The 21,745-nt window shown below is 32.1% G+C and overlaps 1 pseudogene; it reads right to left on the reverse strand.

Annotated features, from left to right (window-relative positions):
- Positions 1 to 2,117: 2,117 nt before the first annotated feature.
- LOC127726125 (alpha-amylase-like) lies at positions 2,118 to 11,353 on the reverse strand (annotated as a pseudogene).
- Positions 11,354 to 21,745: the final 10,392 nt, after the last annotated feature.

Here is a 21,745-nt window from a genome sequence, read left to right on the forward strand (position 1 = left end):
CCAAAAAAAGTATTTTACGGAAGATACTGACCCATTATTTATTTCTGACAAGCAGAAGCAGATGTGATCATTGTTCAGACATCCTTCCTTTCCGTGTCGAAGATTTTGAGATTTCCTACGCAATTTTCAGAATAAAAAATGTTTGGCGACCTTTTTCTGTATATGTTAAATAGAAAAGAATTCTTATTAAAGAATTACACCTATTGCCCTCTTCCCCGTTAAAATTTCATGGTTTTTAATTTGTTTTTTCATAGAAATATAAGGTATTGTACGGTGAAGAAGATTTTTTTTTAATTTTGGATATCTTGTACAAATACATTTTTTAACCCTCCTCAAATAAATGAAAGAAATCAGAAGCTAGTTGAAGTCCTTCTACTTTCTTTGGGAATCTTCTTGCAGCCTTTCTTGTATTTGTAATTGTAAAAGCCTGGGAATATTTCTGTGAAGTGAGCATGCGACTTCACTTTTGTGTAAGTCCCTTTTAGCAGGATGCACGTGTGCTTTCAAGATGATTCTGCTAAAGGTTATCTGATGAAGGTTAGATGTTAGCGGCTTCCCACAAATCTTATATGGAAATCTGCTCCGTGGTTTTGCTCCATGTTTTTGATACTTTGAGTCATCATAATCGTTAACTCTACCTGATCATGCGAGAAACTGTCAAAGAATGTATTATTTACATTTAAATGCCAGGCTTTGAAAGAATCGAGCAATTTAGAATATTTTCAAAACATTGCCGAAAAAAATCCAACGATCTAACAGTCCTATGTTGAAGTTACCCTCATCCTGAGTTAGAAATGATAGGTCTTTTGTTTCTACGTGTCTGGTAATACCAGAAATTTCTACTTAACTTTTGGTTAGAATTAAAGCAAATTACGGAGCTACCTCCCCTTAATTGGTAATTTCTAGTGCATTTCAAAAAAATTGTATCTTGAAATACCAGAACTGGAAAAGGAAACGAATGTTAAATCCGAGCATCATTATACATTTTGAACATACATTAATGTAAACTTGAGTGGGTTTTTGTTTGTCATATTTTCACCACTGCCTGATTCTTAGGCAGATTGGCACTTAATGCATATAAAAATCAAGAATATACAGTTTGATTTCTAGATACGGGAACCTACAGTATTTCAGTATAATGTGTGTGTCATTGTTGCAATTTGAAATATTGAATTTGAGTAAAATCAATTTTGAAAATTAGTTTACAGACCAAAAAATAATATTAATATGCATATAATTATTCACATATAAATGATATATTATATGGACAGAATAGAAGGCGAAATTATCTTTGTTATAATAAATGCCTCGTCCCCGTGAGATGCAAAATTTACCATCCCGTGTGATACATAACATTGGAAATAGGAACATGTCCCGGATATAAGAAAAGATTACAAACGAAAGATAAGTATGGGTATGCAAGACCCGATAAACTATAACATGTAAAATCGCTTCATGTTGATGTAATTTATTTACCGTATCTTTTAAGAAAGTTTAAACTCGTTAATTACTATTTTGTTGGCTAGACCATGGTTAAGTAAGTGATGAGTCTGGTATTATCAGTTGCAACAATGTTTTTATGCGTGCAACTAAGTTAAATAATCTGTTAGACAAGAGTTTATTTTAGAAAACAAAAAATGGTTGATTCAAACTTACCAAAGATTTAGAAAATTTATGTAACTAAAATAAGGGCTACCTTCTCGAAAGAATATTATACAAGATAAATTACACATAGTTGTTGTAACTTTTATTTTCTATTCAGTAATAAAAATATGTGAACAAATTTACCTTCGGCATAGTAAACTTTTTTTTTCCTCGACACCAAAGCTCAAATCATATTTCGACATGTGATGTGTTGTATTTTTTGGGTTTTTTTTCTTTCTTTTTCAGGGGGGGGAGGGGGGGGGTAAAAGTCAATGACTTAGTTTGACGTCCTTATTTTTATTAAATGCAATATTAATTAGAACATATAGTCTAATCAGCATCAATTTACAATGTAATAAAACTGTGGTCAATGCTAGTCTAGGGATTTAAGTACACAACCCTTAACTTTTCTTTATAATTACTTATTAGAAGAATGAATAATGGAACACATGCATGTAGATATATAATAAAGATCACCTGCAAAAACTGAAACTGCTCATTACTCTTGTGAAACCATAAGGATGTGCCAACATGAAGGCTGTTGCCATTTTATATGTTTTAATTTTGTCAAACCTGGGTTTCCAATATGGGATTTGCTCATTGTTAAAGGTCGTAATGTGACTTGTAATTGTTCACATTGTTGTCTTTAGATTTGTATGGATAGTCGTCTGATTCAATAACAATTAAACCACGTCTCCTTAGATTTTGTGTTTTATATTGTATAGTATTTAATTAATCTTAACAGTTTGAATGAATTTGAAGATGTAAAAAAATTAATTAGTTCAAATTCGGAATAACTTATAAAATTTTAAGCAAACATGCAAGTTAACTTCGTTTTTGATAGACCAGACCTAGGTTTGTTATTTGAGGACTGCTGCAGACCTATTGACAAATCTGATCCAGAACAGACAGACCAGACCTGAAACACATTCATACAATATATGTTTCCTCCAAATTCATAACTTGTGTAAAATGTTTATTTGATTCAAATGAAATGCGTTCAGTTCCTTACGAATAATAAATATACATTTTAGTTGTACCCACCTCCCCTGCCATGACCTCTCTGGTTGTCATGGTTATTAATGAATACGACACCGTCAGTGGTTTTTGGCATACTCCAGGCCTCTCCCCAGGTCCGTAAATATTTCGCCGCCTTCTGTCTCCTGAACACTTGCGCAAGTTTAATTTCAAAGATGAAATTCGTAACAACGTGCAGATCCTGTGTATTCCGATGCGTTGATAGCTTCCCCGCCCATATCAATTACCTCTTGGAAAAGGAAGGGTCTCGGGAAACCAGGGAAATACTGTGAATTTAAGCCGTGAAGCTGTCCATATATAGCTTGTAGATCACCGGGCCACCTGTGTTTAGCAGCATCCACCCGGAAACCAGTAAACACTTATGGAGATAAGGTGATTCATATATTATGCTATCTTGCTTCTACGAATTCTTTTCCTAGTTTTAAGTCTGTCAAGGACACCAGATGACAGTTTTGTACTTCATCTTTGTTTCCAGTTATGTATATTCAAATCTCCAGAATAACATTCACTTCTTCCGTTGAAATCCCACGATGAAAAAGGAACGCCTGGGTAACTCAGGGCGCCACCATCCCAGTGGGATCCGCCTGTTCCTGTTCCTTGCCCAACGGCTCCTGTCATATGGTTTATTACAGCATCCACGTAAATCCTAGATGAAATTTAAATTTAGATATATTGATTTTGTAACAGTTTGCTCAATAAGAACGCAATATATTTGATTTCGTTTGATATTCCTTAACATAGAAGAAATGAACAACACAAAAGGCAAAAAAAAAGGCAAGTTACTTCCGCATGTATATGGATTCCTTTAATAATTCGTATGGATAGTATGGTATACTGCCATTCAAACCATCGTGTTAAGAAATACCCGAGAGATCAACTAGCCTTTGATAATGACATTCAAGGTTGTAACTAGTGTAAGGCCTGTAGCTAAACTAGCATATTCATCCATGTTATCATTTGGTCATTGATTTACAATTTATTTTTTGAAGGTTTTACACTATCAATGCAGGACAATTTTAAGTCTACATATATCATATAGTAACCAAACAACACCGTATGTTGACCTCTTTTTTTTTATGTTTGACGGTTTATGTCTCATTCATTATAAGATAAATTTGTAATAGCAAACGACAAGCCCTACAGGTTTAATGATACTTTATAAGAGCAAATGAATGTTGGAAGATAGTTACAATTAGCTTAATAATTTTCTCACCTCACATTAGCTTTATTACATCTTTATACAATCTCAGTAAACTGAGCCTCGTTACCACTTCTTGTGACTAATTTATAACTAGCAGGTTGGTATCTTTCCCACCATGGTCGATTTGGTGATGTCACAACACGATTCTCGTTTGGCGGAGAAACCTTAATGCATCATAAAAATATAACAATACGTTAAGATTGATTTATTGATTGATTGATTGATTGATTGATTGATTGATTAATTGATTGATGCTTAACTCCACTTTCACCACTACTGTGGTATTTTGTAGCGGTCAGTTTTGTATTGCTGTAGGAAACCGTAGTGCCCGGAGATAACCACCGACCTTTAGTAGGAAAATTGACAATCCTAGTCAACTAAAATATGAGTCGTGTAGGGTTCGAACTGACATCTTCCGTGTTGACAGGCTAGTGACACAATACGTTAAGAAAAGATGTTTTAATCTAATTATAAATTTAAATATAACAAGTTTCGATCAGATCTCCAACAAAACACAAATTGATTAATTATATTTTCTGACGTTTTACCAGTACGTATAACCTGGAAAACAATTGTTCAAGTTCATAAGTCTTAAATGTACAATCTGTTGATATTCATTATTAACAAGTCTTTGATGTTTTTTTTATTAATAAAGAAATAACTGATTTTCAGAGATTTAATTGTTGACAAACAAGGACCACAGGTACTGAACTTAGATTGCAGAACAAAAACCGACAGGAGTTATTTCATTTGTTCTACATAAAGATTCAAATAAGTATTGATATAAAAAAAAAACAGATGTTATATCATCGTCAAATGAGATACAAATTCACCAGAGACCACACAACTGAATGTAAGCAAGTTTAGTTCTCCGTGCTGCCTACTACAATATGTCAAAAAATCGTACCGTATAGTACAGTATTAGGCAAAATAAACCTTGACATGACAAAATTGGAACGGTCCAATTTGTGCTTTAACAATAATAGCATAACATAAGAACAAACTAAAAACTCATTTTAAAAGGGTTTGACACATAAGATCCAAACAAAGCAGAAAAAAAATGACAAAAAGAACAAAAGACACTGAGAACTGGTGTAAAGAGTACAAGTACTTGAAACAATTCCGTCGATTGTACGCCATCACAAGTTGGTTGACCGTTATGGACTATCTGTTTCACAGATGACGACAAATATGTTCCAATTGTCTAAACTATATCTCGAATGAGAAAAATTAATACCCACATGAGCAACACGACGGGTACAAAATGTGGAGCAGGATCTACTTACAGTTCCGGAGCACCTGAGATCACCCCCGCGATTTTGGTGTGTCCTTGTTGCTCAGTCCTTAGTTTTATATGTTGTGTTTTGTGTACTGTTGTTTGTCTTCTGTTTTTTTTTTTTTTTTGTCATGTCATTGTCAGTTTGCTAACGACTTATGATTTTGAATATCGCTCTGGTATATCTCTTTTACTGAAAGGTAGTTCACAATCAATTATTAGATAAATCCTGTTTTCCTATATTAGCTCACCAATCAGTACACATCACTAAGGCAATCACCTGTCAAATCTGCCTGATACCTTTAAAACTCAATTTATTTAGGTGATGTAGTAGACCGTGAATTCTTTGTTTGATCGTAACTCAACGTTTACATTTATTTCCATTCATAACATTACAATTAAAAACTGTATTGAATTTGATGAAATGGTAAACTTATGTTCCTTCTCATTTAGGTTTATCAGTTGTACTAGATTGTACCTATCTAAATGCACATTATTGATATCAATACTAAAACTAGTTCCAAAAGGTTAGACAGTCTGTGTGGATTTATGCACTTAATATTTCTTACAGACAAACTATCTTTACATCATCACTGACAGAAATGAAACAAATATGAGTCTACCGAAGTGGGTCCTTTATTTTGTCAATTTAAACCATTGTGGTGACGTCAGCCTATTCATTTACCGTAGATTCTTTTTCTAGAATCAACGCTTCCTAAATCTGCCGCTGAAATTGACTCACCAAATTATATTAAATTGTTTACTTTGTGTGCCTAATTTCATTAAGGCTGAATAGGCTAATTTACTGATTTCTGTTCACTAATGGAATTAATTTAAAAACTTACCTTTAATTTTTGTAATTTTATATGCCTTCACTGGGAGTCGAACCCTTCCTTGAAATCTGTTATGCGTGACGGACATCAACACATCGACGAAACCTCCCGGCTACCAATGGGTTACACTAAAGATGTCTATTTTATATATTTAAATGAACATCTGATATACATCGGTTCATCGGACACACAGGGCTTGTACCTTTATATAGACACAATAGGCAGTTGTATAGTATGAGTTGGTTGCCGCGAGGTTAGCATGGTTAAAATCAATGAGTTAAAGATAGGGATTTGTCGGTTTAGGTTCGAATCCCTGTATTCTCTCTGTTGTTCCAATTCTTAAATTATCCTGGTTTTTTTCTAACTTTGCATGTTATAGTGGATATTTTTGAAATAATAGCGAGTTTTACCGGTTTTTTTTAATTATTATTGGCTATTTCAAATGTTTGAAACAAAAATGATTACATTCTATTTGTCAATTTTTGTTTTATAAATATAGTATGGTTTCATCTGTTTTACTACATAATTTAACAAAGGTTTGTTCGCAAATTCCTATGCGAGAAAATCGTGATGTGACTAGAGTGCTAGAAAAATTTCGATAACATACTTATTATATATACTTTATATATGCTTTTTGATCGGGTTGTTGTCTCTTTGACACGTTCCCCATTTCATCTTTCAATCTTATTAGAAATAATTTCGAATATGTCTTATTTTGTTTATATTCATATGCCTGGTAATATAAAGATCTTTAAAGGTAGAAGTATTACATGTATTATGTTTTTATTTTGTTAACCAATTAATTGTGATCTGAGATTTATCAATGCATCGTTGGACACGATAACATGGTTATTTAAACTCACTTACAATACCTTCTAATTAAGAAAAGGCTTTAATTTTGAAAAGAAATTAACACAATAGTTTAAGTTATAGATACAATGGATAAGCGTAGATTCATGAAAAACAAACCATTCGCCCTCCGGGCTCATGGTTTCTTTTTCAAGAATCCACGCTTATCCATTGTATCTATATAACATAATATATAAGAAGTAAAATATCTAACTTTCTTCATTTGATTTATTATAATCATAACTAGTTGTTAGTAAATTATTATTATTCAAATTATCATTATCATGATAATAGTTATCCTATTATTATTATTATTATTATTTTTATTATTATTATTATTATTATTATTATTATTATTAATTAGGAAATGACACGAACTCCAAATTGAACGAAAATGTGTTAGATTCTTCTGCCATACAAATCCAGACACGGTAGAAAATGTCAATATATAAACATAATTAAAAAACTAATACACCAAATAAAACAACCCTTCGAAGCCAAACATGTTTGTAAATATATAGATGATAATATGAAATTCAATAAGAAACCAATCCTACAAAAAAGGCAGTAAAAGAAATATTTGTTTTATTTTCCAAAAAGATCATTTGTCTGATACTGTACTGAAAATGCTGTTTATTTAATCTTTAAGGACTTCTTTTCTCAAATTTGCTATGATCAACTGCAACTGTCTAAAACTAAATATTTGTTTCAAAATGAATGTTTTTAAATTTAAAGACTCCTGAAATATATCAAGATTTGTCTGCAGTTATCCTTTTGGGTTTTTGTTTTAATTTTTTTGTACATTTCAGCCGTACCTGTACGCCAAAATAACCGTATGGTCCAACAAATCTCTCGCATTCTGCTGCAATATCCCACCATTTCCATTCAAAAAGATGAACAATGGTGTTTCTACCAGGAGCACAATTAGGATTACTCCACGTTCTAGCAAACACTGGTTAAGATAAATTAATAGTTGAGAAGGCATTGAACAAACACGTATCACCTTTATTATCTTTTGCATTTCGAAAGATGTTTTCCGAAGAGTAATTGTTCTTATTACAATAGTATGACAGTTTAAGGGAGTGAATTAATCTAAGGGGACTTAGTTTGTTATAAAGGAAAAGAATTGCCTCAAACAAGTTTTGGGCGCTCCAAACATGTTTGACCTCCAACATTCTTTAAGTGTTTCTCCCAACAACTGAACTTGTATTTCAGTGGTTGCTGTCAGTTACTATCTTCCATATTGTATTTTGTTGATTGTTTTCGAATTATTCATACTGTTTGTTTTCTTACCTGAATAGTTTCACATTTTTTCATTCCAGGGTCTTTTAGAGCATACTATGCGGTATGTGATTTGCTCATTATTGTAGGCCATAATATGTATTATAATAGATGTGATAAGTGAAGCATTGACAGTCATACCACATCTCCTAACTTTTATATGTCGTGTAATAGGAAGTCGTAGGAAAATAAATAAAAGTTTATAATGCTAATGCACTGCATAAAAACATTGGCAAATTTAAGTTCTTTCTTTGTTAAAGTGAGCATCAAGCATGACTTAAAAAAATTATTTCGTGAACCGATACTTGATGTCGAAAACATGCGTTTTACAAACCGACGTGAATGACCTTTACTTTCAATTTCAGTTTAATTTCAGACGATGTGAACATGCTAAGGTAATTAGATTATGTTAATCTTCTGTTACTTGTTACATGGTGAAACATTACAAAACTAAATTCTATATACATTAATACACTGTTTATGTGGCTAATTTGACAATTGAAAAGGCACACATTTGCCGGATAACTTAATCTTGACCGAATGGTTACTGCGTGATTTCTAATTAGTTATTTCTGGGTAGTATCATTTTGGTTCCATGACAAATTACTAAATATATGTATTACCTGAGAAACAAATACTAAGTAATGATATTCAGGTAGCTAACATGGCGTTCAAAAGACATGAAATTCTGGATATTGTAAAGTTCTTATAAGACGTTTGTCTGATATACAGTCGATAGATTACGAATTTGGGACATATACTTATATAGAGTCAAAGGGCATTTAGGTAAACAAATTCAAAATAGTAGTGGTATAAGTTAGGTTGTTCTTAAAATGTTTACGTAACATTATTGTGCTCGTTCGTGTTTGAACAATAATGATCGAAATCATCAGCTGATCATAGAGAAAATCATAATTTTCGTATTTTGAACTTTCAATGATTTGCATGTTCCTTATTCAATGTAATTGTTTTAAAAATAGGACACCTGCAGTCTAATACTATAAATTGACATTTACTCATACAAATCTTCCTTTATCTTAAAACCAAATTCAATGGCATGATGTATGACTAACTAGGTAAAATACCATCAGGGAATTCATCCTGACTTGATATGAACGACTGATCAAATAAGTTATTTTAAGGAAAATTGTTCTTGCAAACATCTCATAGTTATTCAGCTAGAAAATTTACTATGATTTCTTTAAGATAATAAAGGATTAAAGCTTCGGATATATCAGTGTAAAATGTTCGCCTGAAATATTGTGGAAACGTATATAAATTTTATAAATCTATCAACACCTAATGTCTGTTAATTTTGGAAAAGTTTTCGTCACTTTTTTTGGAAAACTCGGCCGTCTTTATTGAAAATATCCCTTGTTAAATATGACAGTATATACTATTTAATTCAATATTTAAATTTATGTCCTTTTCTCAAATCAGTGTCTCTTTTTCATATTGCGCCATAGACGTCACAAATCTATGTCCTTTCGCTCTTCAAATTTATGTCCTTTTCAACAAACACATTGACGGCAGAATCAACAAGATATCATTTCGTAAAGGGAGAGATGGTGGAGCAGGAAACGATCGTAAATGAGGGAAACATTATATCAAGCATCGATATGAATTATTAAATGTGTTAATAGCCTATACATTCAGGTATGAGTTTACCTTATTGTTAAAGGTCGTACGTATGATGGGTGACCAGGTGGTGCTTATATTCACTTCCTTTATTAATTGTCTCTGGTGTTTGTCTTTTGGTGTTTTTTCTTTGTTTGTTTTTTTATGGCATTGTTAGATTGTTTTCGACTAATGAGTTTGTATGTCAATTTGGTATTTTTAGCCTCTCTTACACTGTCATTCATTAACCATGAAAAGTTAATTCTGCCAAAAGACGGTACAAATTGAATCACCATAATTACTATCTTAAATAGGAACAACAACTCAGTCAATATAGTTAAATCCTGGTGGATTCGAAGTACTACTACATCAATTATGTAAAAAAGTAAACCTGTTCTTAGCTCCTAAACTTCGTACTCTGTTTGGCCTTTTTACTTTTTTGATTCGAGCGTCACTGATGAGTATTTTTTTACGAAACGCGCCTGGCGTACAAAATTTCAATCCAAGTATCTATGATGAGTTTATTTAGAGGTCGCAACCGTATATTTCTTTTAATTACAATTAAAACAAAAATGTAAAACTGTGGTTTAAGTCAATCATGTAAACCAATCATCCCAGCTTTATTTAATAAATACATATATTACCTTTGTTAAACAAAGTAAAAACAGTTTTACTAGGCTGCCATTATCAATCTCAAAATGAAAATAATTTATTAAATATCAAAACATTACAAGCAGATTAAATCAGTACGTTGTACGTGACGATAGCATGGTTAGTGGTTAATGTACTCAGTAGATATCTGATGAGGCAAGCACTTTCAACCTGATTTATTCTTATGTGCGTTTTGTTATTACACCACTGTTTCTAGTAAGGTGGTGGTTGAGTGCTCCCAAAACAGTCACATTCTTTTCCGCATGTCCAAGGTCACGAGCCACTAGTCGTTTGTGCTGTGTACCATAATTATTCGTTATTGTTTCAGTATTAATCTGCCAGTTAGGTTATCTATTCTTTTGAATTGTCCATTGAAGCTTTATATCACTGAGTGAACAAAATGGTATTGGAATTTAAGTTTATCATCCACTATTTCTATGAAAACAATATTCCGCAGCGTTAGAGTGCATGTACAGGTACAGACAGAACTGTGTCTTAAAATTAATATTCTCATATTTCTTCAATAATATTTCGAAAAAATCCATGTAAAAATGTTGCTTATGATAATATAGTTTTGTTCTGTAAAAAAAAATCCCGGCGTCTTCGTTCCACATGCTCCGGGTTAAAGCTTAAGCACAGCAATAAAACAATACGGCTGCACCGTTAGCTTCATCCTGTCATTTTACATTTTATCAAATAAACTTAGCAATATGTGCCACATTATTACAAACTTTAAGTTAAAAAGCTGTATGTCCAGCGGAATCCTCGTATTGTGCAATTGTTGTAACTTTTGTAAAGTTACTAGGAATTTGTGCATTATGCTTTCTACCAAAACATAACTCCATCATTGACATTCTCAGGTCCCTGTTTCCTATTCCGTAAATCATTGGATTAACTGTAGAATTGAAATAAGCAAGAAACACAACAGGATACCAGTATAACGGATATCCGGAAGATATGCATTGTTCAAAAACAGCAACAGTGAAAGGTGTCCATGATATTATGAAATAACCGACAGTTACTATTAATACACCAACTATTTTCAACTCTCTTATGCTGTTAGTGCTTTTCTTCTTACAGATTCGAACGTTTATACACCGAATTTCCTTGGCATGACGACAGGCTATTTTTAATATTATGCCATATAAGACAATCATTATTATACAGGTAACGCCAATTACTGTGAAAACAAATGCAATATAAGGACAAGAAAGTAGATCAAGCGTAGAGCATGATTGGTCGGAAGTGTTTCCGGAAGAAAACACGTCCGAAGTTGTAAAGGGTACTACAGACACACACAGTGGAAAAGTCCAAGCAAGGACAATCAAAACGGCAACTTTATTTTTTGTTATAATAATAACATAACGAAGCGGGTACACAATTTTCACAAATCGTTCCAATGCAACTACCAGTAAATGAAGTATTGACACAAGTGGTATATATATCATCACGACCTGGTGTGCTAGGCAACCATACCCAACAATAGTCAAGTCTGTCAGTAGTGTATGGGCTACTTCTACGGGTGCTATTGTCGCTCCTAATAAGAAATCGCTGATTGATAGACTGGCAATGATTATGTTACTATTCGTGCGAAGACGTGTTTTACGATATATAATCCATATAAGAAGTCCGTTGGTTGAGCATGACGATAATCCAAGTACGACGTATGCAACATGCATATAGGGAATCGTACTGTAAACCATGGTTGTTTTCTATTTTATTAGAGTCTTTTGTTTCATACGATTATGAAGTCTGCAATATTTATGGAAAATTGTTTGTATGGTAACTGTACAGATATTCCTGTCATTAAATCACTGAGATTTGACGAATCAAAAATGAATTTAAAATTAACTCTTTAATTTTTAATATACTGGTATCTATTCAATTTGTTCCATATAGTTCGGAGCATTGAGAATAACTCACTCTTCATTCTAACAATGATAAGGATATTAAAGCTATTGTTAAGTATAAGATTCACTGTTGGTTTTTTTGTAATGAACCATAATTTAACGGGTTCCAGACAAGGATTCCTAATCTACGTTGGAAAATAACATTTTGTATGGTTTTTAATTCTGATACATGCTATTTGCAGAATGTTCAACAGGATGCATTTCAAATGTCACATCTAATTAATTCCTTTTAAAAGTATCCTGTTAGTTTGAAGCATTTACGTCAGCAAAATGTTTCAATTGAGGTTCCTGAAGGCATTATTGCTATTTCTTATTTCTTTTTAATGTCTTATGTTATGTTCACAAATTCATTGAAAATGTTTGAATTATTGTTCAAACGAAATTAAAAACAATATTTTATAAATTTTTATTAAATGCCTGTGTTTGGAAATGTTATACTTCGTTTTTTTTTATATATTCGTGTAAAACAAATGTGTATTGACAGTATTTTAACACTTATAAATTACTTTTACATATTTTTATATTGTAATAATAAAATGTTTCGGAATTATCACACGTTTTACAGGTGTAATAACACCAAATCATAGTACGTCACATCCGGTTGCATACGAAAAAGGGTCGAAAAAAATCATTCCCTTGAATTTGACAGTTGTAGGAAATTAATCCTACATTTCATTGCAGTAAAAAAATTCTGAATCATAAACATATATCTTGGGTGTTTCAAAGGACTATTTTTTTTTATTTTGTGATTCTATAGAATATTTTGGAAACTTGAGGTTACATGGTTACTAAAGCTTGTACACAGGAAAGAAAAGGGTGAAATTTTGATTGTTTAACTTCCAGTGATGGTTATTTTCTTATATGCAATGAAATGTTATATGAAATTTTGTCTATAGTACTGGACTGGATAAAACGTTACTCATGCTAAGTATTTCTTTATTTGAAACAAAGATAAATTCTGCACAATTTTTTGAAAAGTGCAAATTTAACAAAAACTAATAGGGGAAAATCAATGGTGGTATTACACCTACAAACGTGTTTTATATCCATATTCGTTGATAGGAATCCTTATGACAGGCATGATTGCCACGGTGTTTTTGTCTTTATTTTCATAAAAATGCAACAATGATTTGCTATAAAATATTTTTATAAATAGGATTTTTTTTTCGATATGATTCGTCTGATACATTTTCTTAGTGGTTTCAAAGAAAATAATTCCTATCGCACCAATTTTTTTTTTCTCCCTAAATTTGAGTTCGGAATGATATTTCTACTGCCCTACCAATAGAGTGAATATTTAGGAAAATAATTTAAAGGAATAACAAGAAAATAAGAACTAGACAATCTAAATTACTAAATTAGATGAGTACAGACGACAGAATGGCTAAAACGAAAATGATAAAAAGCGAAAGAATTGCACCAATAGTTATCAAAGGTACCAGGATTATAATTTAATACGCCAGACGCGCGTTTCGTCTTCCTAAGACTCATCAGTGACGCTCAGATCTAAGTAGTTATAAAGCCAAACCAGTACAAAGTTGAAGAGCATTGAGGACCCAAAATTCCAAAAAATTGACTAAAATGACCATATAATTGATATCCATGTCAACACCAAAGTGCTGACTACTGGGCTGGTGATACCCTCGGGGACGAAACGTCCCAAAACATGGGCAGAAAAACATGCGTACTAAGAAATATGAATCTAGCTCTGAATGCGTCGATGAGTTATTAGGCTCTGGTCGGGTAAGGAGTTATTGCTCTACGAGCGTCACTAACCGTATACCTCGTGCAATGCAAATGACTGGTAATTTACCTTTGCTCACTCGAGATACTGCTGACCTAGATTTACATTTTAACTAATACACACACACACATGTATTCACACACAGGTATATATTTTTTTTTTTTTTGTTCCTTAAAGAAGGTTTTGGTTTACCACAATCTTGTCATTGTGACAGCATCAGCAGACTGAAATATGTAAAACAAAACATATGAGATCAACAAACGGTCTTAAAAAATAGACATATGTCCAAACCCTAGGCCATATATTTCTTTATTTTATTGACGTATACTATTCAAAATCTCCCATTACATCCTCCTTTAAAACTTATTTCCAAGCTAGCGATATCAATAATGAACGGAAATTTGTAAACAGAAAGATAATGAATCCTTTATACCTTTGTATGCTGGTATTCCGTTTCAACATCACGTACGCAGCATCTTAAACTCATTATATAGCTATCATAACATTTAAACGGTAATTGAATATTTTTCTATATTTTGCAGCCTCGATAAGAACGAACAATAGATAAACATCACGTTAAGGAATTATATACCTATAGAAGATAGACGGAATTCGGAAAAGTTAGCTACACTGGGTGTTAATATATTAATTGTATTTACTCTGTCTGCTTATAGGATGATTTATTTGATGTAGAACCAAATTTAGGATTTGACTTTGAATGATTGGATCCTTGAAAACAAGTAAAGCATAGATTTTCAATTGCAAAATTGTTTTTTTGAATATAAAGTAACAAATAAACTAATCCATCGACATATATTCTTAAACACCAGAGATGGTCCAAAAAGTCACATAAAGGATAATAGAAAAAACCTACAGTGACATTTATAAAACACATTCAAATTGAATAAACTATAAATTTGCTCTGGTCCTGAATATGCACTAAATATTTGCCACTGGACGTAAATCAACGTCCCCAGTAATACAACCCTACTCGTAAAAATTTACCAATAGTTTAGAACATATGGGCAGTGGCTAATGCAAGGGAGCATAGAGAGTCCTTTAAATGAAAAACATATATATTGTTTGCTTAAAATTGACTAAAAAAACATTTTGCCATTTTGAATTACCCTTGCATAGCACCCTTGATCCGCCCTGATTGTGATGCTATTATATTGTGATATCACAATCATGGCAATGCAATGTATATTCTACCAAGAAGTGATCTGTATCATAAAAACTGAATTAGTTTAGGGGCCGACCATTTGATTCGGGGGGGGGGGGTAGTTTTTGCGTCACAATTTGAACAAGCAAAAAAATAAATACTTTGACCATGGTCTGAGTCAAAATAAATAATATGGTCGCTTTTAAGTTGAAAATAAATATTCTGTCTTCATTAAATTTTACAACACCTCCCCCTCCTTAGAATTAAATGGTTGTCCCTTATAGGGCATTCCAGGCTACCCTTACGTGATAACGAATCACTTTCATAAATCATAAGTAAAAGTGGACACATTGGGTATTTTCAAAATAAGGAGATGATAGGCAATTATGAAAAGGACATGTTTCGAGTGTATTACACATTACGGCTAGGCATTATTGGGCGTAGAGTGACAACATATGAACACGTTTTGGGGGTTGAACACTGTTTAGGAAATGGACACGTTAATGCTTATTTATTAATGAAATGCACATTTTACCCCAAGGGGTTGAAGGCATATAAAACAATACAATACAAATATATACACAATGCAAAAATCATAAAATATTTAACATCATATATAGTGGTAGTAAAGCATAGCTGTTGGACATTGTTTAGGAAAAGGACACGTTTATGTTTATTTAGTAATAAAAAACACATTCAACCCCGAGGGGTTAAAGGCATATAAAACAATACCATGCAAATATATACACAATGCAAAAATCATAAAATATTAAACATCATATATAGTGGTAGTAAAGTATAGCGGTTGGACATTGTTTAGGAAACGGAAACGTTTATGTTTATTTATTAATGAAATGCACATTAAACCCCGAGGGGTTAAAGGGATATAAAACAATACAATACAAATATATACACAATGCAAAAATCATAAAATATTTAACATCATATATAGTGGTAGTAAAAATGTAATAATATTTATGCAGGTGTTGTGTCCTTTCTCTGTGAACGGAATAGTAAGCTGTGATTGTTACATATTTTCTTGCTGTTAATGCGATACTCAAAGTACTGACCATTACTAAATAACGATTGACTGCCATATCGATCCTTGACTTGATACTAATACCATTCAATCAAATATATGGGTTTAGCATCGTTTTAAAAGTCCATTTTCTCATTCCCGACATTGTTTCTAATTTTAGATTTTGTTTGGCAAAAGGACACGCCACCAAGGTAGGATCTACTGTATCCTTGCCTGTATAATGTCATAATGTATTCGCATAACTAAACTGACACTCAAATATACACTTTCTTTCTAATCGTAGCAACTTTTTATACATGTACCATTCGACTAAACAAAACAAGACAGAATGAATTTGGTTGCACCCACAGAACGAGAGAGTGAACGACCTTTTTCAAGCCTTTGAATAGATGGCATTTGCAGGTTTACATGATAAAATGTTGAATAATGATAATCTACCATCAACACTGAAGAATTGTACACCATCGCTGACAATCATGCAATTACTTTAAAATATATAAACTCTACAAAATGAATTGTAGAAACAGTTTGAGAATACTAACTAGCAACCATAGTTGAAAACAATTGATGCAGACGCCGTAATATAAAAATAATGCAAATGTTGGCGTACAGTGTATATAAATATTAAGACGTGGTATAACTTTCTTTGAACAAACTCTCCAACAGAGACCAAACGACGTAGACAGTTAGCATCTATTGGTTACCGTGCGGCCTTCAACAATGAGCAAAACCCATACTGCATAGCTAGCTATAAAAGGTCACGAAATGACAAATGTGAAATAGTGCAAACGAGGAAACTAACGGCCTGATTTTTTAACAAAACAATAAACGAAAAAACAAATATGATATACATTATTGAAATCTTGGATTATTGCTTTACATGATTGAGTAAAACCACAGTTTTGAATCATACTTCATTGTTTAAAAAAAGACTCCTGCAGTCTAATACGATAAATTGACATTTACTCAATGATATACAAATCTTTATTTGTCTTAAAAACAAATTCAATGGCATGATTTATGACTAAGGATTAACACGCACTCAACTTCTAAAGCTAATATTCATGTGCAGGGGAAAATTCTTGGTAAAATAACATTAGGAAATTCATCCAGACTTGATACGAATGACTGATCAAATAAGTTATTTTAAGGAAAATTGTTCTTACAAACAAATCATAGTGATTTAGCGACAAAATTTACTATGATGTTTTGAATAAAACGAAGGATTAAAGCTTCGGATATATCAGTTTATGTTCGCCTGAAAGATTGTGGAAACGTATATACATTTTATAAATCTATCAACACCTAGGGTCATTTAAGGTTACACGATACCGAATGACGTTACGCCAAGAGTTATCGTTCCTGCTGTTGTCGACATCCATGAAATTGACGGCAAACTTGAAACCTGATGTTTTATAATAACTTAGAACGAATTAAACAAACAATGATGACTCAGTCTGGTATAAAATAGTTGAAAGTTATTTTTTTCTTTATTTCAAATGTGCAAATATATATGATTGTCTATTAAGAATACTTTCATTTTAGCGCCGCTTTCTATACGTATCATATTCAATCAAAATCTTTACATAGATGCAATTCAAATGAAAGAACAAAAATTAGAAAAAAAAAAACAAATTTGAATAAAAAACAAATACTTATATATAATATTTGTATTACATAATCGTGTAAAATGTTCGCACTATTTTAAAACTTTCACGATTCATAATATCCTAAATATGGACATTTTATATCGTTTAGAATCATATCAGACTTAGGAAATAAATCTGCAAATGTAGGCCCTACGCTGTACTTTTATCGCGAAAATAATAAAATAATAAAATAACTTTTATTTTTGTTAAACATTTTCAATCGTAACTTTGCATAGATGCAGAGTGCCGAGAGGTTTGATGCAATACATTATATGACATTTATTGCTTCGTCGTCTTCCTCTCGTTCTTTCTCTCATTCTTTACATTTCAATATATCTTTTTAAATGTTCTGTTTCTAAGCAAGCATGTGTACATCTATATATATATTCTTATGCAAAACAGACTGAGTTTTTTATTCTGGGTTGCTCTGTTTTTGTTTTGTTTTTTGTTTTTTTGCAATAAAGTCTTATCTATGATTCATGCCGTTTCCCCGTGAAATTTTGTTTTGAAAGTAGAAATCCAAATTAAAGAAACGCAGGAAAATGTTTGAAAATAAGTGAAATTGTACCACTATTATTGCAATTCTGTTAAGAAACACATTCGTTCAAAAATGGTCGCCGAAAAATGCCGCTAGCTAAATAGAAAAAGAAAATTTATATGGAAAGAATACAGATAGAATTTAGCGAAAAATGTACCATACAAGCAGAGTAGATGTCAACACTAAATGTGAACTCGGTTAGGAAGAAATAAAATCCAATCATTCATTTCCCGTTACATATTTTTTTGTGAATTCCATTCTGAAATAGATTTTTTTTCCAAAATTTACAATCTAACGATTCATTAAAATATCATGGCCGCACTATATATGAATGATCGTGCTTTGATGGAGTTAAATCCAGAAAAGCGCTTCAAACGCAAACATATTACAAATATTTTCATTAACCTTTATTATTAAAACGGCCGAGGGTATTTGTAGTCTTATCAGGAGTTTTTATTACAATTATACAAGTACGTTTGTAAAATAAGTGTTGGTATTTCTTTGTGTTAATAATAGGAGATGTGGGATATATAACAAGACAGCAACTGGTCGATTAACGACACACAAAACCAAAGACATCTAGATAACCCATAACTAATGCAGGATGGACGAGTATTTTTCACTGCGAAGTTGTAGTTTTAGTAAAGATTCTTAAGTCCCTTGAATTGGAAAGTTAATAAGTATATGTATCATAGCCAGTATCAAATCTTTAAAATGATAATGTTCACAACAATAGTAACTAAGATGTTATTTATAACAGTAACATATTTCAGTCACCTAGTACATATTTGTTAATGTCTTTAAACTTCTTGTATTTCACGAGAAAACTCAAAACTTTATGAAATAAGGAGATGTGGTATGATTACCAATAAGACAACGTTCCATCAAAGACCAAATGAGGTAGATGTTACCATCATCATATAGTTACGCTAATATCTATTTTGATCCCTCGAAAAAATGATTGAAGCGTCTGTGCCGCACTTGATATATATAGGGTTTATACGGCTAATTTCTTAGAACTGCATTTATTAAGCTTCAGCTTTTGAATTATGTACCTGGTTTTGTTCGTATACTAAGGGTACGCATATTGTCAGGATATTGGGTTGTTTTTAAAAAAAAATTACAGGTTGCTGAATTAGGTATTTTGATAACATACAAAGGCACGCAAAGTCCGGCTTACTCATCCTCCTACATGTTCAAGCTTGATTTTTTTTATATTGCGGCGAGTGTATTAATACTTTTATATTCTCAAGTGTTTTTTGTATAATTTTCCATGAATGACAGAATGTGGAACTTTGTCTTCTTAAGTGAAATTTTCCATACAGTTTGCAAGGTTTGTCCGATTAACTACGCACACAACTCACATGTTTACATCATACAAAGTATACTATATTTAGAATGTGAATTTTATCAGAATATTGATTTTCTTTAAAATTTTCACAACTAACAGAATGTTAAACCTTTACTGAAAGGTGCATCAAATGTGTCCTTTGGACACAACTATTTCAAATTGTATTATATCGTCCCGAGCATGCATAAAATATTTTCCATTGGACGTTAGACAACCATCAATCAATCCATTCAAATTGTACTTCAACATCACTATATACATAATCAAATTTTGAAGCACTTGATGCAGCGGTGGCACCACATTTGCCTAGTTTCGTAGAGTTGAGTGGTAGATTCAGTTTTGAAAAGATAAATGTGCATCCAGTTAGAACGAAATAAAATTAAATCAATGGAATGTTATATTAAATAAGTAAGAAATTTACGAAACCCGACAAATGAAATGAAAATAAAATTAAAAAAAAACATTCAGATCCGGTTACATATTTTTGTCAATACCTCTGAGTCTTAAAAAAACAAGGATGGAGACATATGTGTTTCTATACATGCTTTGAATCAGTATGCAATCGTGGATATTATGTTAGTTTTTGGTCTTTCTTCGTATATAAGAACATAGCCATCCGTTGAAAAATCTAACAAAACTATATCAAAAATGGACATTTTCCCTTTATATCTATGTAAATTCGTCGCCGAAATTGACGTTTTCTTATGAAAATTACAAAAAAACAAAAATGGTGAACCCCACTTTTTATTTTATATTCCGATGTAACTCGAATCAAAGTACAAGTGTGCCAAAAAATTTAGAAACCGGGAGATATGCCATTTGGTATCGTGTTACCTTAATTTGGGAAAGGTTTTCGTCACCTTTTTTGGACAAATCGGCCGCCTTAAATGAAAATATCACTTGTAGTCCAGCTGATTCGTGCATATCTTTAGAAGAATTGTGGGTCTGATGATAAAAGCATGAAACTTTGCACAATTGTAAATATATATTTGGTTGTCAATTTAAGCTATGGACCCACTCTGAAAAATTCAATATGGCGGCTATTTTCAAGATGTCTGCCAATCAGTCCAAATTTCACAACCATGTATAAATTAGAGCAAATATTATAGAAACCATTTCTTTTAAAAACATATAAAATGTAATCGAACGTTTCTAGTAAGTCATGACGTTAAATTCAACTTTTTTGGTTTTTTTTTCAAAATGGCGGAAAATTTCTAAATGGCCGCCAAAAAGTGAAAATGAACAAAAATGAGACAATGCTTTGATGATATTCATTTCTTCTATCGAATTGCACTTTGCAGTTCATACAATATTCTAGAGAAAGCGTTTTCATGATACATTGATTCTTCTTGCATGGCAATGTAATCAAAGATCCCATAAATGGAAACGTTTGAACGTTTTCAGGACGCCATCAAAATATGTTGACCGTTTAGTACCATCTAAGTCACAAATGATAATGGGAATGTTCCACTTCTCCTTGCCATAATCCTTTCTTTTCCCTCTATTGTGGTAACATCAAGATGAGAAATAAATACTACTAATCACCGAATTTCTACTTGAAATGAGTAACATCGCGAATGTTACCAGTTGGCATGAAACTACACACCCTTCTTAACACCTGTGTTGATCCCTAGTTTTGATGCAAATGAACTTTTGCTTTCAATGTTGAGTTATTTGCTCTTTATTTTTCAATGTCTGTGTTGTCAACCAGTGAAATTCTTGTTTATTCATAGTTTCGGCATGGAAAACCTTACTTCATTTCAAATGTTCACCTTCGGTCAAGCTTAGGATTATTTACATAGACCAATGGTTTTTACATGTTTTTAAATTTTGTGGTTCCAAGGGTGAGAAAAGAGGTATTTTTAAATCCACTATTATAAAATATATATGCCTAATTACTGGATATGACTCATCAATATATACAAACAAGAGTACCTAGGTATGACCCTTCTAGAGTACCTT

Source organism: Mytilus californianus, unplaced genomic scaffold (assembly GCF_021869535.1).
Source record: "Mytilus californianus isolate M0D057914Y unplaced genomic scaffold, xbMytCali1.0.p SCAF_16, whole genome shotgun sequence".
NCBI classification, from domain to species: Eukaryota; Metazoa; Mollusca; class Bivalvia; order Mytilida; family Mytilidae; genus Mytilus; species Mytilus californianus.